Here is a 9,114-nt window from a genome sequence, read left to right as displayed (position 1 = left end):
TGGGAAGGGAGGTCTCTCTGCAGGGGGTTCCAAGTGAAAATGACATCACTATGGAGCACCCCATCATGCTCCCTCCTTCATTTTTTTCTTAAAAATACAACAGAAAAAAACACCAACTTCTGCCTACTCTGTAGCCCCCAACCTCTGTTGGGAAAGGGTTTTTCTACCTCCCTCTTCTCCACGTAAACATCCACCTTGTAATTAGTGATCCGGCATCTCCTCCCCGGCCTGCCCGTACCCGCTGCTGATTCCAGAGGCCTGGGAACCCGCGCTGCCCTCTCTCCGAGGGAACCAGGGGTAGGCACCCCTGGCCGGGGCGTGACTCAGAGGAGCACAGGACCTGCATCTACAACAGTCTGAGAGATTGCACACGGATTCATGGGACCGAGCCCCCGCAGCCCAAACTCCTTTCTTCCCTCCAGAACTTCCTCTCCGACCTCCTGTCAGTCTCAAAATGGATAGAACAGCCCGAAGCCATTGAACAGAGTTATGTCTGCAATCACCTCTCTAATTCTTGCATCTAGGTGCCCATACATCAAGCAAGGGGACCACGCGCGGCTTTATTCAGCACGATGACAAGCAGACGCTTGAATACCAAGGAGCTCATGAGCTCTGCAGCCACAGGAAAAAAGAAAATAAAAATAAAAAAAGAGAAAGCCCCCGCACGGATGCCTGCCTCGCGCTCTGTGGCCCAGCCGGGTGCACGGCTCACAGGAGGTTATTCAGCAGTTCCCAGCATAAACCCCAAGGTAACAAGTATGGACGGAGCAGATGTCGGGAGACCGAGCGCTATTTTGGAAAACTGCCGAGGGATTTAGAAACAGGGCTTTCTTCTGAACCGAAGGCTAATGCCGAAAGGCCTTTAAAATACAACTTCCCAGATGCCACCTGCGTCGGATGAATGCCAGCGCGGGCCACCGATACTGGAAGTGCTTGGACTGATTGTTCCGGCACAAACAAACCCATTCTGTATTCCTGCAGCTGCACCCCGGCCAGGTGAGGAGCCGGACCGAGTCACAGTTGCCTCTCGCTGTCTCATTCCCGGCAGATTTTGGCATTTAGCTGTAATTAAGATTTATTGTTCACTGGCTCCGCAGGTCAGGGCAAGCATGACAATATGGGCGACTTTTCTGTTTGCTGGTAACACGTCTGGTAGGAGGAAGCCTCGAAGCTTTCAGGCAGAGCTCGACAGACATGAATAGATCATCCTCATTGCAGGACCCACGCGTTCCCATTCTAATCAGAGGCCAGGGGTCTCGTGAAGGGCGGGCAGGGAGAAACCGGAAAGACCCAGTGAGCTGTGCTGTCGCTTTTGCATCCGAAGGGTACGGGCTGGAAGCCAAATCCGTTACTGCCCATCTTCTGGGTTTGGGGACGGGATTGTCTGCTTGGTGTGGGAGGCAACCTGAGACCTTGGTCTGACAGAGGTTCTACAGAGACGGGGACCTGCGGGCCTTCGTGCCCCCCCCTTGCGAATCGGAGGAGAATCATCCTTCATCTCTCTCTCCGCTCAAGGATGCCCTTGGACCGAGTCAGGTGGCCGGGGAAGGAGGGAGGCGGGGCTCCGCCGTCAGCGGCCACTCACCTGCTTTTACAGGCTGTCTGCCCAGGTCCCGCGCAGGTGACCCCCGACACAGTGGGTGTGAAGGAACAAACGGTCCGCGAGCAGACAGATGAAAAGGGCGGCTCGTCCCCGCTGCTTTATTAGAAGGCAGAAATGCGGAAGCGTAATGTCCTTCAATTTCCTGGCATCTATAATTTATTATATATTATTGTTTGCCCTCCGTGGGGTGTTTCTGTCAGTGCCTGGATAAAATAGGAAAGCATTACTCATGCGGCCCAGAGATGTGGACTCAGAGCTTGTCTGTCTCTCTCGTTCCCTTACAGAGGAGGGGAAAGGAAAAAAGAATGACCCCTTGGCTCTGCTGTTGTCGACCAGAAAATACAATTCTATAGAATACTATGAGCAGATCTTTGTATCTCACCCTCAACTGGATAGCATTCAGATGGCGGCTTACAAAAAGCCATGCCACACTCAGGGAAATGTGGAGGACAGGCCAGGGAGGAAGCCGTGTGATGCGGGGCACGCTCCCGTTTCGTGCTGTTGTTATTTGAGCTAATAGTTCAGGGGGTTTGGGGGTGGGGAGGGGGGCTTCTGTCCTGCCCTCACCCAGTACTTCCCTGGTTGCCTGAACTCGAGAACATTTGTTTTTCTCTTTCCCCAAGAAGCATTTCGGAGACTCTAGGACGCATAAGGGGGCTTTTGTTTTGACGTTCAGAGAAGGCTATAAAAGCAAGCGTCTCTCCCAAAGGCATAAGGAGGGAAATGGGTGTGAAATTAATTTTAATGGTGGATAGAAACAAAATCTGAAAGAAAGGTTTAAAGAAAGCTTCCCACCTATTTGACCAACGAAAGGTGTTTTATAGTCCTAGGGACCAGATTTCGAATTTTTGGGGCATCGGGTTCAATTAAAGTGATGCTGAGCCGCGGAAGAGGAAAATATAACCGTGGGAGGGTTGATTCTATTAATTGGATTCAGTTGTCCGGGGTATTTTTTACCCACTGACAGGAAGGCCAGTGCTCCGTTCCACGAAACTCAACAACTGCCAGGTTATGTCAACATATAAATCCCAAGGACACTTGAGACAGGCTCAGACAGGTTCAAGTACGTCTCGCAGGAACACACTTGACCCTACATGGGAGCCTAGTTTACGGAGCCCGGGAACTTTGATCCTTGGCGATGCCCTGCAAGGTAATCTCAGGAGAGCCGCGGACAGTCACTCCCAGCTCCCCGCCTGCTGATCCAAGCGAAACACATGTATAAGCTCCGGCCTCAGCCCATGGGCGCAGCGGGGCGCAGGAAAGGACGCTGCAGCCACAAGTGGACAGGACGTCACTGAGCCCCCTGCTGTCTGGTGCAGACAATGGAGGGAGGAGAGGGAGCCGCCGTGGCCCTGAACAGGTGGGAGCTGGAGGACAAGCACTTGCCCAGCTGGGGAGGGCTCTGTGCAGGCAGCGGATCCAGCAGCCGGTGAATGATCACAGGAGACAGCTCCTACGAGCTGGGATGCGGCAGGATTCCAGGCGCAGGGACGCCTGCCCGGGAACCAAGGCAATCTGGAAGGCAGCAGTGGGGTGGGTCGCTGAAGGGGCGGTTGGAAAAAGGCCCAGGGAAGGACAGGAGGGCCCGACTGCAGATCGGCAGGGCTACTTGGCGTTCCAGGGCGCTTAGGATTCTTGTCCACTCGAACACAGTCATTGGTTCTCCAGCTCTGCTAAAACCGTAATTCCTTTGTCACAGTCCTTGGCATTTCAGCTTTGTTTTTTTAAGAGTAATATTGCACCCATATCAGTCACCATATTCGTAATGGAATGTTAAAATGTGAGAGGTGACTCATCAAACACTGCCTCTAATAAAGACGAGTGGATCAAAACACAGGGGGGAAACCCATTGTTTGAAAACTTTATTTTAAAAAAATATTTTTATTGATTTCAGAGAGGAAGGGAGAGAAAGAGAGAGAGAGAGAGAAACATCAATGATGAGAGGGAATCATTGATTGGCTGCCTCTTGCACATCCCCTAATGGGGATTGAGCCCCAAACCCAGGCATGTGCCCTTGACCGGAATCGAACCTGGGACCCTGCAGTCCATAGGCTGATGCTCTATCCACTGAGCCAAACCAGCTAGGGCTGTTTGAAAATTTTAAAAGTGTTTCTTTTAAAATGTGTTTTTTTAAAATTATTTTTTACTTTTCAATTATAGTTGGCATTCCACATTAGTTTCAGGGGTACAGCATAGTGATTAGACATTTATATAACCTACGAAGTGATCTCTCTGATAAGTCTAGTACCCACCTGCTGCAAATGTAATTTTTAAATTGGAGAAGAGGGGACCACGGAATAATGATTATTTCCTGAGACAGTAAGAACTGTGAATTTCCTTTCGCCAGGAGGAGTGTACCTTTAAGGAATACACAGTGATGTCAGAGGTTTCAGGTGCCTTGAATAGATAGTGCTGAAGTATTCTGTAAAATTGCAGCAGGAACACTTATGTCTACCAGTGGTTTCTGAGAGACTGACTGTTTCCCACAACCCTCTCCCCAGAATGGAAGTGATCAGCACTTATATATCATAGGCCAAGAACTGATATTTTGTTTTATGTTGACCTCTCTGATTGGGAGGATGAGTACTTATATCAATCTAAACCCTCATCTAAATGGATATCTACCTATACCTATACCTATACCTATACCTATACGTCTATTGTGACCACTTGAATCTCTTCTGTGAATTGCCTGTTCAAATGCTTTGCCCATTTTTCTACTTGACTCTCTGTCATTTATTATTTTGCAGTTCTTTGTATCTGAGGCATATACCATTAGTACAAAAGAGTAGCATTCAGCAGCATTAATTTCCTTAGTTTCCCAATGTAAAAGTCTAAAAAGCCATTTGATATTTTTGTTTACATTTATTTGCTTATCAATGAGGTCGGATTTTTTTTTCATAGGTTTGCTGGAAACTCATGTTTCTTCTGCAAATAGCCATTGCCCATCGTTTAGGGAGGTGCTGATGGTGGTTTTCTTACTAATTGTAGGAGCTCTTTACAGGCTATGAACCAGGGTCTGTTACCTGTGGTGAATAATGTGTCATGCTTGGTTTGCAGGGGGACTTCCGGCTCTGTGGACAGGATTTGGAGAAGGTATGTGTTTCAGCTTTGGCTTGTATTCTCCTCAGATTTGGAAGTCAAACATAACTCACCATCCTGAAGATTCACTTCCTTTGGAAAAGCATGCAGCCTGGTCTACACAAGAAATGACATCTCTTCTTGTAATATGGCGTGGACCACGCACCATAGTAACCCTGGCCTTATTGTGCGCCAGGTGGGTTTGCTTGACTTTGTTACTATTGAGCTAATGAATTAAAATGCCTCTGCTTTCTTCCCTGTCCACAGGGGCTGGGGCCTACGGTGGGGGTGGGCAGGGAACAGGGATCTGAAAGCAGACAGCAGAATGACCAAGCTGTAGGAAAGGCAGGGAGGAGACTTGAACGTGGCCTCAGCGCTCCCTATGTCTCCGCTCCTGCCTTCATCTAATGCCCTCTCTTGGTAGGTAGGCTGGCCTTCGTCACGTGGCAGAAAATGTCTTGCACCGTCAGCCCTGGAGAGAGGCAGCCTCAGTTCTCCTTTAGTGCCATTTGGCAGCTGGCGCTCTCTTGAGGGCCCAGTTTGGGTCAGAGGTAGGGTTGTCAGGTAAAACACAGGATGCCCTGATACATTAGAATTTTCAGAGAAACAACTCATCATTCTTAGTTGTAAGGGTCTCCCCAAACTTTCACAAGGTCGACGGAAAAGTTATTAGTTGGTTATCTGAAAAGCAAATGGAACTGGGCATCTTGAATGTCTATTTGCTAAGCTTGGCAACCCTAACCAGGAGCTTGCTTCTAGACCAGGTAGCCTAGAACCAGGGCGCTGGGGGTCAGCCTCCCATCAGTTACCTGCAGCCAGAGGGCCTGATCATGTCCCCACGGCTGCCCACTTGCCGATGGTGGGGGTGGGGTAGTTACTATGCCCAGCAGACAGCCCCCTGGGTGTGCCCATACCTGCCTGACTCAGACTAGCGTTCCTCAGCCTCAATGGACTCTCTGCAGCTCCTTCCCGTGGCTCTGGCTGCCGGGTCACAGCGGACTCTCAGCTCAGGGCTCTGTATTTACTGAATCTGTTGTTGGCTCTCCGATTCTGGTCCCTGTGCCGTGTGCACTACAAGCTCCATGACGAACAGGGCCTGGTCGGGCCTTCTCCGAGGCATCGTGACATTTCATCAGGGCCTGGCTCGTGTCAGGTGCCAGTACATGAGCTCATCCAGGGAAGCTCGTCCACCTGGGTGGGAGGAATGCAGCCCAAGGTTCTCCTATCCGTCCCCTGTTCCCTGTCCACACCTGTCGGGCAGACAGCAAGCTTACAGGAGTTCCAGCGCTCTCCTTGCCGGCTGCACCTCAGCACTTGCGACACACTCACTGGAGGACACGTGTGCTCATCTTGTCTACTTCACAGCTCCAGACTGCGCAAACCCACGCTCGCCTTTGGCGCCTTCCACCCTGCAGGCGGGCTCCGCTCTGGGTGTGGGCACCCGTGTGTAGGGTGACCCTACCAGCGAGGGGAGAGCAGGTTGGGGCACAAGCATGGAGCAGGACCCCGTGTCAGGACCACAGGAAATCTGAATGAGCTCATTGAGGGACGCTCGACCAAGACCCCCTGGATGGCTTGTTCACCGATGGCTCCAGAGGGCAAAGCTGTCCGGTCTCCCACCCCTGCACCCTCTCCTCCCCACCCTGCTTGCCCGTGCTCACTCCCTTTCCTCCCATTTCAAAAGCATTAACCATCTGCTGGACACTGAAATTCTTAGACAATCATTTGAACAACCCTGCAGTATAGCAGTTTGTCCTTTGAAAATGGAAACATGAGGAATTGAGAAGCATTGAGAAAACCCAGCCTAAGAGCCTGCACCTGTGGGCACCGGTTGGACAGTCACGGAGCCTCTGCGGATGGGATGTCAGACCCAAGGGCCTGCACTTGGCAGGGTGGGGAGGCAGGTAGTTGGGGTAGGTGTGCTGCGCAGGACTTGGTCCGCGACCAGACTGAGGGGGGGCCCCTGCCCGTCCCCTTCCTCCGGAGCCAGCGCCACCTGCCCTGGCGCTCCACCGTCACCTGTCTTCCTTCCGCTCCTTTGTTTTCATTCATTCCACTACAGGTCAGCTGCCTCCTCCCCACAGCCAGGGAGGCATTATTACTTTGCAAACAAAACATGTCCTGCTTGCCTGGCAAGATGGGTTGTCTGGAGAGATTTCCTGCAGACTGCTGTGCTCACATCGCGGCTCAGAGTTCTTGTAAACGGCAGTCACAGAGGGTGGCACTTCCTGCCGGCGAGGAGCCGTGTCCTCTCCGTGACCTCGGCCGTATTATCCCTTGTGGTCCATCCTGCAGTCCCTCTCTCCTTCCCGCCGAGGGCCTTGTCCTGCCAACCGGAGGACAGGCCAGGCAGGGAGGAAACCGCGTCCCTTGGTGATGGCAGGGGACAGACAGATGCTGCAAAGTGGGGGCGTGCTCCTGTCTTAGTCCTCACTGGCCACCTGCCCCGCTCACACGCTGGCCCTCCCCCAGGACCACGAGGCCAAGGCTTGCAACGTTCCTGGGCTCCAGGGAGATCAATGATGTCAGCAAGTCAAAGGTGGAGGGAGTGGGGTTCCTTTCCTGCTCCTTTCTAGAACCTTCCTGGATTGACATGATTCTAATCCCTCAGCGGCAGCTGAAAACGTGTTTCCGGGGCTCCACTTCAGACCATGTCAGCCACAGACTCCTTTCTACCTCCAAACTGCATTTGCCTCTGGCCCCGGCGTCTCTGTGTCTTCTCTCCCCCTCTCTCTTTCTCTCCCTCTCCCTCTCCCTCAATTCTCTGTCCTTTTAAAAAGGGGAAGCCAATTGGGAGGCAAACCTAAACCCTGATTTTTGAGTAGGGAGCAGCCTTTCACATGAAAAAATAAAAGCACATACATTAATAGCTTAGAAAACAATGGTAATATTTAATTAACCTTTGGAAACGGCTGATCTGCAAATCTGCACGTGTCAGCTCATCTTCAGAACAGAGGGACTGTGTGTGCCGGTGCCAAAATCAACATGCCGGGTCCGTGCACTGCTTCCATGGGGATTTCATGGCGGGGGTGGGGGGTGGGGGAGTAAGACCCCCCCACACACACATCAGTTGTTTTACTTTAAAAATTCATGTGATCCAGCCGCCCCCGTCAGGGCTGGCCGTAGCCTGTTGTGCTACACATCTGAGGACCCCATGTTGCAGCTTGGCTCCTCTCCCTGTCATTGTCGCAGACAGGCCGCAGGCCTCCTGGGGGAGCGAGGTCACTTCTGATGACAGCAAATATCAGCTCGATGCACTTGGAGCTCTCCCAACACAGTGCATGTCCACAGGACAAAGGGAATTAGACTCATCTGCAAGTGTCAACTCTCTGGCTTTTTAGGAATTTCTTTTTTCCTTTTAAAGGTGGTATACTCTCAGCTGGAGAAGGCTTGTCATCCAGGGAGCACCGAGGTTGGCTCATTAAAACGTCACCTGGTTAAATACAGTAAGTCAACGTTGATGACATTGTTTCAGGTATTCCCCCTCGCGGAGCTGGTGTGTCATGCTGATCAACTTTTACTCCCATCGCGGCGAAATGGAAACCCCTCCTTTCTGCCCTGCACCCTGTACCTGCTTTAATGAGGGCGTCTCACCATGTCATCAGAAGCCTGAGTTGATGGGTGGTGACTACCACCTTTCACTTTTATCAACAGCGAGAGCAGAAAGAACCAGGGACGGTCCTGTTTTGCTCTTTGGGACTTGCAGAATTCAGGAGTGTGGGATTCGGGCAGTCCCAAAGAAAATGAATATGGAACGGTTGATTTGCACTTTAAATGGTACAGACACAGCCATCACGCAATAAGATGCAGTTTGAGATCTTAAAAGAATGGCTGTCACTTGTAAAAAGGCTATTGCTATTGCCTTTATTTGTTTTGAAGCATCAGAGAGAAAAAAGTTTGTAGCTTTTAAGAAATGTGGCAAATCTGTCGAGCTTTGTGTAGGAGAGATCCAGGCATAGGGAGGCTGGGTCAAGGTGGGAAGATACACACCTGGTCAAATGAAGCAACTGTCTGCTTGCTAAGCTCTCCTTTTTCCCTATTGGAAGAACACGGCACAGTTGGGTACATAAAGATCATGTCCCTGTCATTCTAGCAGGTTCAAGAGCTGTAGGGATCCAGGAAGGAGGCCCGCATGTGTGAGATCTGCCCAGGGATGACCAGGAGTGCCTTTCTAGAAGAAAACAGAGCTCATCAGTGAGGGCCACATCTCCAAGGAGCAAGCCTGACTATCAGTGACTCCACCTCAAACATCAAGGACAAGAATATCCGTGACCTCAGTGACCCACAAGTGATCCAATGATCAGATCTACCAGTGGCGATTGCTGGGCTGAGAGCGTAGGTCCTTTAGTCCCTCAAGGCAGGGAAGGCAATAGGAAGTAAGTGCCGGGAGATAGAAAGAAAAGTCATGGTTTGTCCTTAGCCTACACTTC

The 9,114-nt window shown here is 51.2% G+C and overlaps 1 long non-coding RNA gene across 1 annotated transcript in view; it reads right to left on the bottom strand.

The window, feature by feature from the left end:
- The window catches only part of LOC107183988, an 18,785-nt gene extending 9,934 nt beyond the window's left edge, over positions 1-8,851 (bottom strand). The window contains exons 1-2 of the long non-coding RNA XR_001514809.1: positions 6,704-8,851; positions 4,750-5,934 (exon numbers count right to left, since the gene is read on the bottom strand). This is a non-coding gene — a long non-coding RNA (uncharacterized LOC107183988). The remainder of the gene's footprint in view (positions 1-4,749; positions 5,935-6,703) is intronic.
- Positions 8,852-9,114: the final 263 nt, after the last annotated feature.

This window comes from Myotis davidii, unplaced genomic scaffold, assembly GCF_000327345.1.
Source record: "Myotis davidii unplaced genomic scaffold, ASM32734v1 scaffold1, whole genome shotgun sequence".
Taxonomy (NCBI): domain Eukaryota; kingdom Metazoa; phylum Chordata; class Mammalia; order Chiroptera; family Vespertilionidae; genus Myotis; species Myotis davidii.
Note: the sequence above shows the minus strand (reverse complement) of the source record. Positions and strands in the feature narration are given on the sequence as shown.